Source organism: Rattus norvegicus, chromosome 6 (assembly GCF_021556685.1).
Source record: "Rattus norvegicus strain SHRSP/BbbUtx chromosome 6, alternate assembly SHRSP_T2T, whole genome shotgun sequence".
NCBI classification, from domain to species: Eukaryota; Metazoa; Chordata; class Mammalia; order Rodentia; family Muridae; genus Rattus; species Rattus norvegicus.
In genome coordinates this window covers 117,050,888-117,071,976 of record NC_141539.1, presented here as the reverse complement: position 1 = coordinate 117,071,976, position 21,089 = coordinate 117,050,888, and the positions used below count along the sequence as shown (strand labels likewise).

General features: G+C 39.3%; 1 long non-coding RNA gene across 1 annotated transcript in view; it reads right to left on the bottom strand.

Moving 5' to 3' along the window:
* LOC148005412 (uncharacterized) overlaps positions 1–21,089 on the bottom strand; it is a 235,345-nt gene that overhangs the window by 8,043 nt on the left and 206,213 nt on the right. Inside the window, exons 4-5 of the long non-coding RNA XR_015623284.1 lie at positions 4,357–4,430; positions 53–254 (exon numbers count right to left, since the gene is read on the bottom strand). This is a non-coding gene — a long non-coding RNA (uncharacterized LOC148005412). The remainder of the gene's footprint in view (positions 1–52; positions 255–4,356; positions 4,431–21,089) is intronic.

Here is a 21,089-nt window from a genome sequence, read left to right as displayed (position 1 = left end):
CCCTCCCCATCCTCCCCCCATTGCCGCCCTCCCCCCAACAATCTTGCTCTACCTTTTGACTGAAGAGGTGATCACCTGCTTCAAGTTCCTGCTTCTGGGATCTCCTCACCATGATAGACAGTATGCTTTAATTGTTAGTCTAAACAAACCCTTTCTCGGAGCCGGATGTAGATCGCTCCTGAGAGACACAGCCAGAATACAGCAAATACAGAGGCGAATGCCAGCAGCAAACCACTGAACTGAGAACAGGAGCCCTGTTGAAGGAATCAGAGAAAGAACTCAAAGAGCTTGAAGGAGCTCGAGACCCCTTATGAACAACAATGCCAAGCAACCAGAGCTTCCAGGGACTAAGCCACTACCTAAAGACTATACATGGACTGACCCTGGACTCTGACCTCATAGGTAGCAATGAATAGCCTAGTAAGAGCACCAGTGGAAGGGGAAGCCCTGGGTCGTGCTAAGACTGAACCCCCAGTGAACGTGATTGTTGGGGGGAGGGTGGCAATGGGGGGGGATGGGGAGGGGAACTACCCTAAAGAAGGGGAGGGGGAGGGATAAGGGGGATGTTTGCCCGGAAACCGAGAAAGGGAATAACACTCGAAATGTAAATAAGAAATACTCAAGTTAATAAACAAAAAAAAAGGTAGAGCAAGTTGAGTCAATGAGCTATGAGTTCATCTTCCTTTCTAATTTTTATGTAACCCAGGATCTGTGCCTTTGGAACAGGGCCACACACTTTTAGTATGGGTCTTCCTACCCACCCCAATTACATATTAACTAATATCTCATAGGCATATTCAAAGGCTAACCTAATCAAATAATCCCTTGCAAAAACGACCAGAAGATTATTTCTTAGATGATTCTAGATCCTGCCAAGTTAATTACTGGTATTAGCTATCACAGTATTTTTAGAGCATTACATACATATTCTACATATTTATAATTGTATTTATAAGAGGATTTTTGAACTGAAGTAACCTTTGCTACTAAAAAGCAGGAGTGCAATAGAAGTGATATGCAGTAATATTTATTTATTTCACTTCATAGCAATAAAAAATGTAAAGTTTGGTGAAAGAGAGAAAAAAGAGTTAGGAAATCAACATGTATGTTGAATGTTTTGGGATTATCTTTGCTCTCTAAGTAACTATGGTTAATTATTACAAAAAAAGAAAAATGGTTAGAATACGGCTTTACAAATGTGATAATATAAATTGTTTAAGGATGCCATTTGGCTGAAGATTAATTCAGTGGGGTTAGATGGAACCTAAGATTCTGAGTCTCTTATAGTTTCCTATTGATGGTGATGTTACTGGTCTCCAGATCACTTCTGGAGTAGAAAAGGGATAGGTATAATTATAACTACATATGTATGTAATGTATATATTTATACATATTGTTAATATGTTTTATCATATTGTTAATATGTATTAACAATGTTCTACAGACAGATGAACACATGTATTATATGTTTACATTTAAATATTCCCTCATGGGCTGGAGAGATGGCTCAGCGGTTAAGAGCACCCGACTGCTCTTCCAGAGGTCATGAGTTCAATTCCCAGCAACCACATGGTGGCTCACAACCATCTGTAAAGAGATCTTGTGTATCTGAAGACAGCTACAGTGTACTTATATATAATAAATAAATAAATCTTTAAAAAAAAATATTCCCTCATGTTAGCAATAAAATAAACTGATGACTATTGCTATGGTTCTTCACCAACATACATACATACATAAATGTGTAGATTGCTATCCTCTGTGCAAAATAGTTAGCATCTTCATGAGAGCTGCTATAATTACTTGCAAAAGACCTTCACAATTGAGCCTGTTGACTGTTGGTGTTTCTGTATGGTACAGTATGGGACAGGTCACTGGACCCTCATCTGATCTCAACCTTCTGCAGTTAGCTATCTGTGATTCTACCCTGATTGTACATGGCCTTTTGGTCTTGGAAGGTAGAGTTCATAGAGCAGGAGACTAAAGAGGAGACTCCATCTTTGCAGTTATGAGGAAGTCATCATGGATGCCAGGGTGAGACTTTCTGACAGTGCATGCTCCTATAAATAAGCCTTCACCTATACTGTGTAAGTAATCCCAATAAACAAGCTGTTTCTTCAAGCTGGATTAAAGTGAGATTGTACTTCGGTTGTTAGCCCCCTATGAGAAGAAGATATTTGTTTACACTGCCCCAGGGAAAGTCTCCACAGCAGTGGAGTGAATGAGTTCCTTCGTCTGCCTTTAGTTTCTTTATTTTAGAAAATGAAAACACTAAGCAAGATTTCTATGCTTGCTTCCAGCATTCACTTCCAATGTGATATTTTTTCTCTAGGAGGAAAGAGAGAAATAAATACAGTTACCATTGCATGGAATTTAAAAGATACAAAGAAAGTTATTTTTGATCCTCAGGTACTTTGTTTACCTCACCCTCAGGAAAATCCTCATGGAGACTGATGCTCTGGAATCATTTGAGATAGAGGAAATGTAAGATTTTTTTTTAACCACCAAAATACAAATGTCAATGAAGAGATTCCACACAGACACTATTTAGAAAAACAGCATTAAAGACCTTCGTTTGTAGGAATTCCATTCAGGTCAATGTCATAAACAAAGGTTACAACACAGTTTCATAGCTTTGGTAAGTCCCAGGAAATGTCAGGTTCTGGGGAGAAGGCAAGGCTCCCCAAAGAACTTTTAAAGGCATTGAGGAGAGAAAAGTCACCTTGGCAAATACTCAATCTTCTAGCAGCTCTCGAGCCAGCAAAAACCCTGGGATGTGCACGATTCTGCAACATGAGCTGTGTATGCAAATTACTGCCATTTCCTTCTGACAAGTTGGTATTATTTATGAGTTTACCAACTACAGTTAACCTTTTACCCTGTCATATTTCTGTGCACTTGCAGGGCTAATCCAGCTTGCGTAGCATCTTTCCTGCAAAGACTAACACGAAACTGGAGCTCTGAAAGCATTGTCTCTGATAGAAATGCAATCACTAAGCCAAGAGGTTGCCCTGATGGAAAGAATCAGTTTCTCAAACACATGTACCATTCCGATTGTGCTTGTTCCAAACAAACTTGGTCTTTCTTTTCAGACACTGTTTAATTAAATGCATCTATAAAAAGAATAATGGCTTGGATATTTAGACTAGTATTTTTTAAGGAGAGGTGGAAAGAAGATAAAAAGTACCTGAGACCCAGCCCAGAGTGTCTGCACAATCCTTTCCTTTAGTTCTCCTAATAATGCTAGCACTGACCTAGGCTTTGGTCAGTCCGATGCATAGGACACTGCTACAGAGAGACGATTTACCCATCTATTTCAGAGCTTATGTTAAGATCAACAGTCCCACTGTTACACTGAGCAATCATTATGAAAGCAAAGAATTGGGCTTTCTTTTCCTCTACCATACAACTAATGGTAGATATTTATTCCAAGATTTAGATGAGTGCTTCTCTAAACACCTTGAATTATACCCATGCTTGAGAATTGAGTCATTTAAAAAGCCTAATGATAAATGGTACTAAATGAGACATTGGCTAAATTAAGCATATCTATACATGTGCACATAATTACACCGAATGTGCATGTGTAATTTGCCTGCAACCGTATCTCCATCTATACCTAAAATCCCAGGTGTCTTCAAAGGACAGCTTTGTGATGTCATCCCATTAATAGAGACTTGTTGCCATGGAGACATCTAATTCCTCCTCTGAATAACATTTAGTTCTGACAATTGAAGCTACAAAACTTCAATTAAGCTGTGGACTCATTTCCTTCGAGTACTTAGAAATTTGAAAGCTATCAAGTTCCAAGAATCACCATTTTTCCTGAAGAGGCATTTAATCTCAGATATATTGCACTGAAGTATATGTACATAAGTCAATATATTTTCAGTTCTTTTATTTCCTATATCTTATATCACAAAATTATATAATGCTGAATCTCATCAACTCGAGAGCAACTAAGAAAAATCTATCGCTTTATGTTTATCATGATTGTAAGTTTCAAACAGACGGCTCTAGTACGATAAAAAATAGGAGTTAGAGGGCTTTGTGGATATAGACATGGGACCTTCAAAGTCAATAATGTCTCGGGAAGATTTCAAAAGCAATAGGATGACCCACCACCCACCAACAAAATTAAAGTCCCCTTTCACTCTGGCCCCACTAAGACAAAGTACACATGATATTCTCTGACTAAGAGTATGCTAAACGCTCTACTGGTTGTTTGGGCTGTAGCTGAAGCATGTAGAGACTAAAATCTGGAGCCTGTGAAAGAGCAATCATGGAAGGGCAGAGCAGGTAATCTAAATAATAAAGGAAAGTATTTCTGGGTTTTGCCCAATATATAATGCTTACCCCCAAACCAAGGAGCTTTCACAAAATAAACATCCTTTTTCTAATGTCTCCAGACGTTGTGTAGGTCTTGTTGCCTAAAAAGATGAGGAGAATGGAATTGATAGACTTGGATCACTTTAGAAGTCTCAAGAATTCTATAATACTAATCATTCAGTGTTTCCCTACAACATGAGAAAGCAAGGCAAGACTGTGTTCATGAACAAAACAAATATCCCTTCTCTGCCCAATGACCAAAGCTGTTATTATTTTAGCAAGGCAAATAAATTCAAAGTAAGTCAAACCAGAGTTCTGGCCCCATCACGTTAATAAACAAATTTCATGAAATGTATCATCAATCATTAACCTACTTTTAAAAGTTTCAACTGCATTTCTGCCTAAAAGTCAATGCAGTATTAATGTTATTAAGATCTTAGTTTCTGATGATGACAAATTTCCCCCTAATAATGAAATTTCTCAGGCTATGCACTTGTCATATCAAGGTAGGCCTTGATCTCTAATCTCCCATACACCTAGTTTCTTAATCCAAAAATTGTACTAATAAAAGGCTTATTCAACAAGTGCTTTCTCTGTGCCAGCCAATGTGATGCTTTTAAGTATTAACTCTTTGAGTTATATTCATACACAATGAGAAAGAAACTGTTATAGCTCCCATTTTGCTGACGGGATAATATAATACACCACAGGAACAAAGAACTTGCCTATCATCACATAAGCAGTAAGTGGTTGGGCTGGTGATTTGAGGTCAGGCAGTCAGAATTAAAAGCTCTCTGTCCCCCAACCCATTCACAAAAAATTCAACCTAAAATGTATCCTGGCTACAAGAAATGGAGGGCTTGTGGACGAAGCAGAGATGGAGTAGGAGGTGGGAGCGACCACTAACCTGCCCAACTTGAGATTCATCCCACGTTCAAGCACTAATCTCTGATACTATTAATGATACTCTGCTATTCTTACAGATAGGAACCTAGCATGGCTGTCCTCTGACAGGTTCCTCCTGTCAGCTAACTCAGACAGAGGCATATACCCACAAGAAAACAGTAGATGGAGCTTTGGACTCTTGTGGGAGAATCAAAGAATGATTGCAATCCCTAAAAGGCTAGGTTCTCCACAGGAAGACCAACAGAATCAACTAACCTGGACCTGGGGCTCTCAGAAACTGAACCACCAACCTAAGAATATACACGGTTTGGACCTAGGCCTCCCCACACACATGTAGCAGATGTACAGCTTGGTCTTCATGTGGGTCCCAAACAACTGGAGCAGGGGCTATCCCAAAAGCAGTTGCCTGTATGTGAGATATGTTCTTCTAGCTGGGCTGCCTTGTCTGTCCTCAGTGGGAGAGGAAGTGACTAGCCTCACAGAGACTCGAAGTACCAGAGTATGGGGATACCTAGGAGACTACCACCTGCTCAGAGGAGAAGGGGAGGGGATAGGGCAAGGATTGTGGGAAGGGGGACCAAGAGGAAGGAGTGAGCAGGATGTAAGGTGAATAAGTAAAAAAATATTTTTTAAAAGAAAGTTCTCTGTCCCTCTGCATTTTATTGCCCTGTCTGCAAAGTGTGGGCTGTGTGAATTTCTTCTTCATTGAGTGTGAAGATTACTCAAAAAGTTAATACTTAAAAACATCACAGTGACTGGCACACAGGAAACACTTGTTGAATAAGCTTTTACATTAGCACAATTTCCAGATGAAGAAACTGGGTGTATGGGAAATTAGAGATCAAGGCCACCAGTAGGCACTAAACTGAGTTCCTGAAATCGTAACATTTTCCAAGTAAGAAGCTAGTTGGACCTGTGTGTTATTCACCTATTGTTTTACCACAAAGAGCATGTGTCTCCGTAAATGGATAAATGAAACCGAATCAAATCAAGGTTTTGCTCACCGACCTACACTCTGTGGCTTTAGACTTTGCCTCCTGGAGAAAAGCACTTTTCTAATTTGCACAGATACCAAGGGGGCTACGGAGACCCTGCTCTAACCCCACAGGTCTGTAAATTGAGATTTTGTTCACCATCCTTTTCAATTTGTTACAACAACCATCTAATTATACAACCATTTAATGAGTGTCATTATGCACTGTAGTCAATGTCCCCTATTCTTCCTGATATATTGTCAGTCATTAGTGCTATTGAAAAACTCTGATTCTGGGGCACCATTCCAAACCAAATACAGAATAATGATCTCTGTGCCTGTGACTTAAAGGAGCTAGAACAGTTCACAGCATTCAATGCTGTTGAGTCATCAAAAGCACGTTATTAAACCTGTGAGCTAAGGAGCATTTAGAGAGCTGAACTTTGACACACTGTGACATTCTGTACCTTCATCCTGTTAGTTAGTTCCCTCAGTTATACTTCTTTGCTAAGTACTACATCTTAAAGCAGCCACTGGATGAAGTTGGGACACCTGAGTTCAAACACTGGCTTCACAACTCGACTCTCTTTTTTGACCTTGAATGCTAGTCAGTTGAGTTCTCAGGGCATTTACTTTTCGTCTGAGTAGTATGGACAGTGGGGAGAAAAAAAGGCTAGCCTCTGGCTCCATGGGGATGTTGTGAAAATAAATGAGTTACAGGGCCATAGCATCACTTTAAGCCCTTAGGAATGAAAGCGCTTAAAGAGACATAAGGTTTCAATAGCTACGCTTTAATTTTTTTTTCAGCCTTGCCAGTGAGAGAAAAAGGTTTCCACCTCAGTAAGTTTTGAAGAATATGGTCCCACTGCTTCCTTTTCCTCATTGGAAGCTCTGCCTCTTCTAAACATTCACAAAGTGTATTGTAATTCCCACTGTTGACTTGAGAAAATTAATAAGGATCTTTCATATCCTCAGGCAACAATGAAAAAGAGTTGCGCCCTGCATGGGGCAAATTACCTGCTACCAATTGGGTATCACACAATGCATGCCCTTACAGTGACTGTGAAAAATAACTCTAATGAAACAAAGAAAGTGACACGGTGTATAAAAAAGAAGTTGCTAAGATAAAGTCCAAGCTAGAACATTGATCTAACAACAGAGTCTAAAAGTCCAGAGATAGAAAACCCCCAGCATTTTCTCTCAGAAAAACTAAAGCGGCGTTTTGCCAGCATCGGAGATATTCTCCCTCAAAGTCAAGGCAATTCTGAAAAAGAATCACAAATAACCGGCCGGGTACCCTCCCCTGCTTCCCTGCTTCCAAATGAAGAGCCCCTGACAGGTTTTATAGATAAGTACTATGTAGCCTGTCACTTTGTCTTGCTTAAGAAGGCACCATAATCCATGGCGCTCATAGAAACCCTTCTGTGGCTTCGATCCCACTCTAACATTCAGGAGAAAAGTTGACAGCCATAGATTAAAGGAAAACACTACATCGAAGAAATACTTGTAATAGGTAGCTCTGACTAAAGATGTATTTTGGCAAGAATTAACTGGGAAGACACATTGGCATACTGACACGTATTTCTAAGCTAGGGGATAAAGCTAACATCTTTGTCTAGGTCTCATTGAAGCCCACGTTTACTTATAGGCTTTGGCGTTGTTCATTTACTCATTCAATAAATATTCATCGGGCCATGTAATGGAAATCCCAGGTGGCCCCCTATCTGTTCTGCACTCCTCCCCTGCTTTGGATAGCAAGCAGCTAACCAAAGCTAACCTGGATTTCCTTTCTGAGAGTAGAAAAAGCTGTGGTGACCTAAGTCCCTGGGCATGGAAATGAATGGAAGTGATAGAGAACCAATTCAGCATTGCTTGTTTCAAATGAAACCCTTAATCTAGAATCTGCTGCCTTCAAATGGTCCGTTGAAAATGGCAAAGTTGAGGTGGACTGCCTGTCAGGGACTCTCACGGAAGGCAGAACTAAACGTCTATGTTTTGGATATATCCTTGGTCCTTCAGCTTAGCCTGTTCCTTCACGAGTTGGTGTGCCTGTAGATACTACACCTGCAAAGTGTGATGCTGATTGTACCTAAGGAAATACACTAGGTGTATGACCCCCCACGGAACATATATCCTGACGTCTACTCTACTCTTTTATCTGGGAACCACAACTGTCATGATACACGCCTACTACAGTCAATTAAAATGAAACATGACAGTGAACAGCACACAGTAGTGAACTAAGATCCGGGCTATGGAAATGGAGTCCTAATGTTCCATTCTTGTTCACCCCTTCAAAACCACATTCTTGAATAAACTATATGACTTATGTAAAAAGGCCCTCCAGAGACTGCCCCACCTAGGGATCCATCCCATATACAGACACCAAACCCAGATACTATTGCTGATGCCAAGAATGCTTGCTGACAGGAGCCTGATAGAGCTGTCTCCCGAGAGGCTTTGCCAGAGCCTGACAAATACAGAGGTGGATGCCAACCATTGAACTGAGAACGGTGTCCCAGCGGAGGAGTTAGAGAAGGAACTGAAGGAGCTGAAAGGGGTTGGCAACCCGTAGAAAGAACAACAACAACCAACCAGACCCCCACAGAGCTCCCAGGGACTAAATTACCAACCAAAGAGTACACCTGAAGGGACCCATGGCTCCAGCCGCATATGTAGCAGAGGATGACCTTGTTGAACATCAATGGGAGGAGAGGCTTTTGGTCCTGGGAAGGCTTGATGCCCCAGTATAGGGAAATGCCAAGGCAGGGAGCCAGGAGAGGGTGGGTAGGGGAGCACCCTCATAGAAGCAGGGGAAGGAAGGATGAGATAGGGGTTTTCTAGAGTGAAAACCAAAAAAGGGTTTGTAAATAAATGTATGTAAATAAATAAATGTGTATAAATAAATAAAACATCCAATAGACAAAGAAATTTCATCTTTATGAATCAGAAATGACATAAATAACAACTCCCTATTAGGATTGTGATTAAAATTAAAAGAAATGGCCATGTAAAGGTTAGAAACTGGGGCTTGCAAACTTGATCAACATTCAGTCATTATACTATAAATCTTCTGTCTAAATTCCATGGAGATAAACAAAAACAAAATATACAAACATCAACTTATCTACACCATGTTATAGGAGACACATACCTCTGACCTTCCTATTTATTTGAATTTTTTAGTTCCTTGAGAATTTTGTACAGTGTATTATGTAACAAAATCAAATCTCAAAAATAAGATTCAAGTCTTAATAAGAAGCTGAACTAGACGTTGTTCAAGATACCTGATTCCAAAGTTCATCCTACTGTATCAGACACATCATAACCGTTGCCAGTAACCGTTGTTCAGCTACTAGTCCAATAAGAACAGTTCAAGTAAACCCTTGGGTGAGAAATTCCCAGCTCTGGATTCCAACAAATAAACTATTACCCTTTCCTTAAGTTCTCATGGGCATTTTCACATTGATGCTGAGATTCAGCAAACTCTGTATTATAATTCTTTCAGCTCCAGTAGTATCCAAAACTACAATTTGAACACTTAAAAAAAGAATATATTTCTGCCCAGGACTTAAGTACCCAGTTACTCTATGGACAATTATCCCAAGTAATTTTGGTGTGAATAAATGAATGTATATTGAAGCTGAAGCATAGAAATGCCTACCAAGGTGGCTATTTGTTAGACTAAGGTATTCTGTTTCAAAAATAAATGAAAAGCAATGAAATACTTAGTAAAAATCCATCAAGCATAAGAACTTAATATACAATAGGCCCATATGGGAAATAAGCATTTTCCAAGAGTTATACGTCAATTGCTTTGACCTCAAAGACATAATGAAATGTTATAGATCACTTGAAAGGGTCCAGTTCCCAGAAGCTATTTTCAAACTCAGTTGAAACTGAAATATTGGACAATTATGTTAGAACAATCACACTCATACACACACACACACACACACACACACACACACATCGAAAAGAAAATCAAAAAGAAAGCAATATTTTGTTGTTTGCTTAAACTAGGTTTAATTAACAGAAAAAGTAAGTACTGGCTTCTAAAGACCTTAAACATATTTTCTGTGCATTTTCAGTGAATTTAGAAGTTCATGGCATATATTCCTTATTCTCTGTAATTCCACATCACAGCTTCCAGCTTTCGCTTCTCTATGATGAAGCTATTACCAGCAATGCTTTGCCCAGAATAGTCTGGATTAGCCCTTTTTCTCTCAAGTGGAATAAAGAAAGAGAGGAAAGATCTTTCTAGGATAAATGAGAAAGAACTGGAAACAAAACAAACAAAAACTCTGTGAGCTGCACACAGAAGGTTAAAGGGAAAGGAAAAACAAGGTAGTGTCTGGTGTGAAATTTACTGACCTATATTTAAGAAAATGAAATTATGGGGCCAAAAAACTTTATAAAGCTTTGTATTTAAAAACAACAAAGCAGCAGGAAACCAGTGACTCAATATTCTCCCATATCAAACCAGTAAAAAAATCCATCCTTATGAAAAACAGAAAACAAGGACAGACAACAAAAGAGGGATGGCAGAGAATATCCAATTCACATAAATAGGCTAATTGCAGCCTGATGTAACTTTAAATTCAGAGACACTAAACTGATGTTCTCCATGTTTATGGAAAGCAGAACACAAAGGGACAGGGAAAGATGGCTTACTTGGAGGATTTTGTTGTTGTAGGGTTTGGGTTTTTTGTTTTGTTTTGTTTTAATTTCCTGGAATTATAAAGTGTAAATTCTATAAGATGATCCAAGGGCTATCATGGCTAATTAAGTAGTCGATATGGAAAATGCAAAACTAGGAAGGAAACTCGGTGACTATTAAATAGTTCATAAATGAACAAATCCCAGAAGGATCTCAGGAACTACCTGTGCATATGTGACAGAGTCTAAGTGATGTTTACTGGTAAAAAAAAAGAGTGAGAATTTTGTCCCAAATCGTGGATATAGTCTACTCAAACTTCCCTTTCCATCAGCGTAACTCCTACTCCTCAACCTCTCCCATCCTCCCTATCTGAACACTAAACAAATTGGCCATCAGCACCAAGGACAGCGGCCCTCGGTTTCACAGGGATTTCTGCTAACACTTAGGTCTATTGATTGAACTCAGACCTCAATCTCCCAAAGCATTCCTCCCAACCATAAACCCTACTTTTCCTATTCAGAGTATGATCATTTCCATGGACAGAAAGCATGCTGTTCTGTGAGTTAACAACCAACCCAACCTAAGGGTTGAAAATGACAAGAACTGTAAAACACCGTTTTTGTCTTCAACCCAAACTCCTCTTTGTAAAGATGAGAGAAAACACACACACACACACACACACACACACACACACACACACACACAAAGCAGAGGTCAGAGGTCACACAAACTTCCTCTAAAGAGACAAGATTATGGACCTAGTGGAGCTTGAGTCTAGATATTATGGAAATGATAGCTATTTTGTGTCCTTAAAATTTTTTTAGACTGTTTTTTTGCCTGGGTTGTATTAAACAATCTTTGGAGTTTATCTATGAATGTTCCAGTTTTAACATACAACATAATAAACAAAAACAAAGTCAAAATGAAAAATAAATTTTAATTCTTGACTCTAATATGCTGACTTTGCCACTGTTCTATTGCTGTGAAGAGATGCCATGACCAAAGCAACTCATAAAATAAAACATTTAATTGGGAGCTTGCTTATACTTTCAGAGGATGAGTCCATGATCATTGTGGTGAGAAGCAGACAAATATAACACTAGAGCAGTGGCTGAGAGCTTTCCTTGATCCACAGGCAGACAGAGAAAGACACTGCAACTGGCTTGGGACTTTGACACTTCAAAGCCCACCCAGAATGACAAACTCCTCCCATAAGGCCACATCTACTGCAACAAGGCCATACCTCCTAATCCTTTCCAAATAGTTTCACCAATGTAGGTCCAAGTGTTCAAACATATGAGCCTAGGAGGCCTTTCTCATTCAAACCACCAAACATGCTCCCATTTCTTAATGACAATTTGACAACATAAAAGTATTATTAAACATGACCAGCAGATAATATCGCCTGACAGTTTTCAAAAGTAAAATGGAAATTGGTCCTTATTTGTCATGTAATACCGGAAATGTTCCTAAATTCAAATCTACAAAAAATGTATTTAACAAGTATATGTTTGTATTCCATTCAAGAATTACTCAGAAGACAGGCTCTTGAGGACTGATCTTCATTTTCCTCCTTTTCACTTTCATAAGAGCCCATGTCTACCCATGAAAATGTATTATTCATCACAGTGCACCAAAACTATTATTCCAAGCTCAGTGTTCTAGTACTTGTTTGTAATCCCAGCTATTCAAGAGACCAAGAGTTAAAAGTTGACTCTTCAACATATCTATTTAAATTTTATTACATCTATGTGTATACACATAGATGCAGTAAAAATTAAAAGGAACATTTTCTATCAGTTCCCGCAAGCTGGATCCGCTCGATCCAGCTACTACTCTCCTCGTGGTCCCCTAGGCAATAGTTATCACACCTGGTGCACAGGCATGCACACACACACACACACACACACACACACACACACACACATCTTGTTCTGCGTGCCCTTGCGTGTTCTCACTCCACGTGGGCAACAGAACCAGATCCGCACGCTCCAACTGTCTCTTAGTCATTTCTTTCATACACTGTCCTCTTTAGCCTGGTAAATCAAAGTTCCAGAAACTTGTAACTTAGAAATTAGATTTACATGTTAAATTCCCAATCCACAATTCATCCACAAAATAAATTCACTGCGAATTAATGAAGATATAAACTGCCCACCTAGACAAGATAAAATCAATCTAGATCACCTAAATCTGAACCATCCTCCTCCGTAGACTCCATCTTCTCTTTCCTTCCTCCTCTCTCCTCCCTCAATTTTTTCCATGCCTACCCTTCCTTCTCATCCAGTGATAGGCTTCACCTTATCCTGGACCTGCCTTGCTGCATAATGATATCATCCTACATATAATTAAATGTGTATATGCATACAAGTATCATGGTGTATGTGTGGCAGTCAGGGGACATGTTATAAGGCTCAGTTCTCTCCCACACCACATGAGTCTTGGGGATGGAACTCAGGTTGTCAGGCTTGTCAACAAGAGTTTTTAGCTGCTGAGCCATCTTACCTGCCCTAAAAATATTTTTTAAAGTGTCCATTCTTTAGTTCTACAAACAACTTGAGAGAGGGGACAAAGATGTTCCAGCTCATTTGTTCTGAATGCTTTCTAAATGTGCTGAAATAAAACCACAGTACTATACTCTAAATATGTATCCGTAGTTAAAATAAATGTCAGTGAAGTGTTCAACCATGTATGAGACATTTATATCATTACCAATCAAGGATCTGCGTTCTTGACAGAAAGGGGGAGTGAAAAATTATAAAAACGCAGAGGTCAGAGAGGACCAGACTGAAACAGTGTCTTCTTGTCATCATAAACTCAGATAAGCATGTTGTTGCCTGCATGAGATCAAGTCAATCAGCACTCTAACATGAGCATGGTGGGAGCACCCTCGTAAACTCCCACCTCTAAATGAGGAGCTATATTCACTTGATGTCTTCTGTTGTTCAGAATGTCAGTTTTATTTAAGGGTATACAGCCCCTGTAAGTTGGCCATGCGCCAATGAATGGCCCTACAACCCATGAGTGTATCAGTAGCACATTGCACTTGAAGAAAAAGGAGGAGGAGGAGGAGGAGGAGGAGGAGGAGGAGGAGGAGGAGGAGAACAACAAGAACAAAAAGAAGAAAAAGAAGAAGAACAACAGGAAGGAGGAGGAAGAGGCATGAAGTCGGGATGCAGTGGAGATGTTGGGGTGTATCTGGAAGGAGTTAAGAGGAAAGGGGATGAATACAATCACACTACAATATAAGAAATTCTCAAAGGATTGTTAAAAATATTGCTTGCTGGCTGAGACAGATGCAGATACTTGCACTCAACCATTGGACTGAATTGGGGACTCCTATGGTTGAGTTGGGGGAAGGATTGAAGAAACTGAAGTGGAGAGTGACCCCATGGAAAGACCAGCAGTCTCAACTAACCCAGATCCCAGGGAGCTCCGGGAGAATAAGCCACCAAGCAGAAGCATACATGAACATGTCCTAGGCCTCTGGCACATAAATAGCAGAGATCTGCCTGGTCTGACCTCAGTGGGACAAGATGAGCTTAATCCTAGAGATACTTGAGGCCCCAGGGAAGGGAGAAGTCTGGTGGTAGGGAGCACCCTCTCAAAGACAAGGAGGAGGAATGGGATGAGGAACTATGGGAGGGGGACCGAGAGGGGGGCAACAACTGAAATGTAAATAAATTAAATAATTTTTAAAATATTATTGCTTATCTTTACAAAGATGTTTGAAGTCAAATTAAACAAGAGAAGGATACTATATTATAAGAGAGCAAAAAACAATCGTAAACCTTAGTTTTATAACTTAGTTCTGTTCTTCATGAAAGATCCAACAGACGTTAAATAAATGCAACTGAAAATGGAGGTCACGGTGACAATAACATGTTCTCCCAAGAGCTGCTTTAAAGGTAAGTGATAATAGGGGTTGGGAAGATGATTCGGTCTGTAAAATGGTTACCACCAAAGCATGGGAACCTGAGTTTGGATCTCTGGCAGCCATGTCAAAAGCCAGGCCGGGGGGCATATGAAGAGAATCATGATATTGGGGAGGCAGAGACAGCCTGATCCCAGGAGCTTGCTGCTCATTCGGCCTAGCCTGACTGTTGAGCTCCAATTACAGCAAACACTCCGGAAAATAAGACAGAGACCCAATTGAGGAAGACGTCCTGGAAGTGAGCTAACACTAAACACTAAGAGCGGTTGACAGTCGTTAATGATCAGAAGTCATGGAAGAAGCACCCCATTGCTGACATTTTCAAAAGATGTCCCAAACTGCAGCGGAAGGGAAAAATTGGGAGAATGTGAAATGGTGGAATACTAAGATGAGAAGAAACAGCTCATAGTTGCTTAAATATTCTCTACCCAGAATGCTTAGCACAGTGTCTGACCCTTAACTGGTGCCTAATAAATGTGTCTAATTGATACATTGATAGAAAAGAGAATTAACACACCATGGTGGGGAAGATTCATAATTTCTATCATATTCATGACTCCTCCGCATCTCCACCTCATCTGCATCCTGTTTCATTAAAACGCGAGCCAATTTCGAAAGGGATGTAGGGAGATAAAATGAGAAAAATGTAGTCACAAAGTGTAGTCACTTTATATTACTTGCATTTGACAGGACTGACATAGTCTTGTACGTTAATTGCAGTGTCTTCTCTTTCATATGTGCATATAATTTATGTTTCTAGGGACACAATTTGACTAACAATCTGTTCAAGTCCATGACATAAAGACTATAGCAGTATTATGACTCTTTTCTCTTACGCTCAACCAAACACTCACATATTTCTAGCTCAATCTGTGTGTATCAAACCTCATTTTAAAAAGAAATAACTGTAACACATTATGAAAAATGCATTGACGGTTAAGATGCTCTATCCCTTTTACAAGATCTCCCACCTAGGGCTTCAAAACGTTTTTTCTTTTTTTTTTCATTTCACAGTTTAGATTGGTTGATGACTTAGGATTCTCAAGGCTGCTTCTCACAGCCAAGTACATGCACACACACAGTTCATCTCTTTCTTGCCCAATCTATTATAATTCCAATGGACCTTCAAAGGGCTTTGTGTCTTCCCAGGGACTCAGTGCATCTAATTTCCTCCTGACCCCTCATTTCCTGGCATCCATGTTAGAACAGGTGTGAACAGATTCAGACAGGTCCATGGAGCCCATGGTTCATTGCTGGCACAGAATAAGGCTTATCTTCCTGCAGCAGATAACTCCAACGTTTTCCAGGATGCCAACTTCCAATTAGTGTCATCTTTTACTCCATGTCCTAGGGCAAAAGTTCAGCTTACAGAGAGTAGGCATCTGAGAGAGGCACACTAATGCGAGAAACAGACACCTGTCAGCTTCCTTCCCATCATCAAGGAAGGCTAGTCTGTCTGCCGAAGACACGGTCACTGCTGTTCAGCGCGAGGTCAGTCCCTTGTTCGTAAACAGGGATGCTAATTTACTTTCCAACAATGAAACCAAATGTGCCTCCAGATGTTGAGCTTGGAATCAATTGTGATTGCCCACAGATAAGACTTAGAAATTGTCCTTGAGAGAAGAATGTCCATGTAAACGGACAAATCCTTTTGGGCTCAAAGTGGACTTTTAATAATGAAGACTTTGTAACAAATAGACTGGTATATAGCAAATGTCCTACAAATACTGGGCTGCATCTCCCACATATAATATGAAAGCGAAAGGCGAGAGTCAAAAAGGAGACAATCTTCATAGCCTAGGCTAGCACATAAGTCAATGTCATCCATTAACACAGTTGATTGGTTCAATCCAATTACAAATATCTTAAAGACTGTTGCATCAAGTTAATCATTGTTATTTTGTTGTTCCTGGTTGCTATGGAATTCTAGATTGTTCAGTACTTTGCCCTAATGAATGTTATGAACAAAGTTACCTGTGTGCACCGAGAGCCTGCATAAAGGCCTCTCTAAAATACCAGTCTTAGGCACATAGAGACCATGACTTCAATAGTAAGCTTAAGCCAGGAACACAGCATCCCAGCATATGCAACAGCACCGTGGGGTTTTGTTGCTGTTGTTGTTGTCATTGTCACTGTTGTTTTTCAGTGAGATTTCTGGCCAGATTTGTCTACTCTCTCTAGAGTAACTTTCTCTACTAATTTGCTATTAATGCTTTCAATCTTTCTCCTTTTTTCACATTCAAAGACAATATTTTATTTTAGCCATTCCACGCATTATTATTGCCACTGAATCCAAAATGTTAACAATTAGAACATTCAGGAAAAGGAATAGATAGTTTTAAAAATAGATATGTGTTGAAAATTTTAAAATATACAGTTCTTTTGTAAACACATCAGTATCTTTTGCAGAGCTGATAAATATATATGGAAATGTTTAAATAAACTCTGAGATAATCTAATTTCATATTTTATTTTATACCAGGTATTTGAAGCCTGACTTACCAGCAATAAATCCTCATTTGGTTGTAAGCTCTGAGCTACTGATTTAAGGATTAGGTCTATATCTACCGATTCCCTTATGGAACAATATAGCTTCGTGTGAGTCTTTGCTCATTCTATTGTTCATATATAGTTTTAACTATATAATCCCACAGGCCACAGCTATGAATCAGAAATACACTTCTCCATTCTCCCCAATCTTTTCATGTTATAGCAAGGCCATGCCATCATCTTGATTTACTTTCCACAGTGCAAGAGGGAAAAAAGAATGGATCCTAATGGCCTACTCTCACACGAAGTCTAATTCTACATACAGACTCATACCAACTGTTACATCTTGGTGGTCTCCTCCTCCTTACGTGCATCTAACATCTCTGAATTTTATCTACAAGAGACGAGGCAAAGAGTTTTGTTTGTGTGGAGACCAAATGCACTCTGGGCTTTGGAACGAGATACACCTGATTGCATCTTCCTCCCTACTGAGCGTGCTGCTGCAATGAGATCTTAGATCCATCATTTAAATACCTCCTGCCTCTGAAGATTAGATAATATAAGGCAAATTAGGACATTAAGGAAAATATTTGGGATATATAATCCCTCAATATTAGATCTGGTCTAGTAGAAGTATTTCTTGCAGCCCGAATGTTACTAGTAATAATTTCTGAAAATTGCGACAGCGATTCCCTGCTTGCTTTCCCAGAACTTAGCTCTCATTAGACTGTTTTACTTCTTTTTGTTCTGGACAGACTTTTGTGTGTTCCTAGCCAAATAGCAGATTGTGAGAAGGACTTCTTATGATTGAAGACAAGATACAAAAGCAAGTACACGTCTTCCTGGCTCTGAGCATGGTGCTTTTGGAACCCAGGCATTGCATTGTAAAGAACAGTGGGACACGTGTCCCTGCCACATTTATATGTCATAGCCACAAACGGCAAGCACCAAGTGCATGAGTCAACAAGCCTTCAATACCCACAACTGCCACCTTTGAACTACCTGATCTCGCACTGACCCTAACCTCACACACTAAATCACCCAGGTTCAGTCCAGGGACATCTGGGAAGCGGGAAGGAATATGTAAGCAGGGAAGAAATAAAAACATTGCCCTGAATTATAGTCAATGACAGAATTGTTAAAATAACTGTCTCCTTCCCACCTTGTACACAATTGGGATAAAGATGAGCGTGTTTGTAGATTCCTGTCTAACTTTCAGGTCTCTCAAAAATATAGATAGATAGATAGATAGATAGATAGATAGATAGATAGATAGATGATAGGCAGATAGGCAGACAGACAGACAGACAAATAGACAGACAAACAGAGATAGATAGATAGATAGATAGATAGATAGATAGATAGATAGATAGATGGATGATAGGCAGATAGGCAGACAGACAGACAAATAGATGATAGACAGACAGGTAGACAAATAGACAGACAAACAGAGATAGATAGATAGATAGATAGATAGATAGATAGATAGATAGATAATAGGCAGATAGGCAGACAGACAGACAGACAAATAGATGATAGACAGACAGGTAGACAAATAGACAGACAAACAGAGATAGATAGATAGATAGATAGATAGATAGATAGATAGATAGATAGGTAGATGGATGATAGGCAGATAGGCAGACAGACAGACAGACAAATAGATGATAGACAGACAGGTAGATAAATAGACAAATAGAGATAGATAGATAGATAGATAGATAGATAGATAGATAGATAGACAGACAGACAAATAGATGATAGACAGACAAGTAGACAGATAGACAGATAGGCAGACAGATATAGATAGATAGACAGACAGATAGGCAGACAGATATAGATAGATAGACAGACAGACAGATAGATAGATAGAGGTAGGCAAGTAGACCTCCACTGTTTGATTTAGGGCTGATTTGTTGTGCAATTGGTAATTAGAATATGAGATATCGATGAATTAAGTGTAATGTTAAGGTTAGAGTTTAAAAAAATCAAATTATGTTATGTGAGAAATTTGAAATATAAAGCTTATATGTATCCTCAAAAACCTCCCAACTTTTTGTCTTTTGTAAAGTCTTTCTTGAAGTCATACAGGGTTATGGCTTGAAGGCAGCTCTGTTCAATGCTGCCCTTTTTACAGTATGAGTGTGAAGACCAGTCAAGTCTGCTGGGTCCAGGGTGCCAAGACCCTTTTCTGTTTATGTATTTATTCTTTCCTCCTTATAGGGAGCTTGGTCTGAACCTGTCCGATTTAGTGTCCAGGGTTAAAAGACCAAATGCGAACCAATGGGCCCAATTGAGCTAACAAGGATTTTTTTTGAAATGTGTAAAACTGGGAAATCCACCGATGTGACTCCAAGCAAGAAAGAGGGCAAATATCTTGAGCATGAAGCTGCTGGGTTTTCTTCCCCTGTCACTTGTCTAAGTAGAAGTGCCTGGACATTCCATAACATAGATCAATGAATTTAGCTGAAGTCTGTGCTGGGCAGAGTTCTACATAATCATTTTATCTTGTTAGGAGCTAATATACTATGATAGACTTCACACAGATAGCCCATCAATTAGAAAATGTCATATCACATAACTAATTTCAAATTATTAGTTATTGATGGGCCAATAAGAGTGTTGACATGGCTATCTGTCTTTTTTCATTGCTGCTAGCTATGCAAAATGTTTAAATTGGGCCACAAAAAAAAAATCCACTTTCTGATGTTACAGCACTTTTCTAACTTCTTTGTAGATTATCATCAAATCAGAACTAAATGTTGATCATCAAAACTGCCCAAGCATTCCCACAAAAAAATATAAAATGCAGCACATAAACAAGAACAGAAAATATGGAAAACAATAAAGTGGAAATTGGAATAAGAAAGAAAAAAGATAAACTGTAAGAGAAACAAGAAATATTTAAGAAATAAGCTGCCTGTATATCATGATGGCGACTGAATGTCTTCGATTGTAAAAGTTATTTTTCAAGTCAAGAGTAGGTTATAGGTTCTGCTAACAAGTTGACTATTTTTCCTGGAGTTTTATCCAATGCCTCATCGCAGCTGGAAGATCTCTCTGTTCTCCCTTAGATGCTTGATAAGAAAGTCAAAATCAGAAGGCAGTGAAATACAACCTCAGGTTATAATTGTCTCATCAGTAAGTTTCACTGGATCAGGACCAGGTTCAGTGGCTTTGATCGACAGCCTTCTGGTGAAGTGCCCTGCTGGGTAGCCCCTGTGACCACAAAGTTAAAAACATTTACTTTCTGGCCCTTAAATTTTTCGCAGACCCCTGACTTAAATAGTGCCACGTACGTCCAAATTTCTGATGCCTTCTCTCACTGCCGAAATCTTGATTGGACGTTTGCTTTTCAAAGGTTTTTCCTCTTCCTGCTTAATAGGAAGGGGTAGAACAGGCTGGTTTTAAAGACACAATTGAGCAGCTCGCTGGCTTTAATCTTTTAAAGAAGCTGAGAGCTTGTTTCGAAGAAACTTCTCTCAAAGACACACTGTAGAATCTAGTTGTCTTTGGGGAAACAGTTAAGGTTTTTCCATATATTACTCATGTTTAAATATATGCTGTATTTAAGATAAATTTGGGTGGACAAACAGTGGATAAACTCTGTGAACTTTACCATCTATAACCATTTACTACAAACAATGAAATGGCTTCTACTTAAGAAAACTCTGCCCTCACAACAAAGGCAGCTTTTGTTCAAATTTCTCCACAAACCCTTGATTCTCTCGTTCTTGGAAGAGAAAGTCGAGACCAACATGAAATGTCCCTTGTACGTTTTTTGTACTAGATTACTG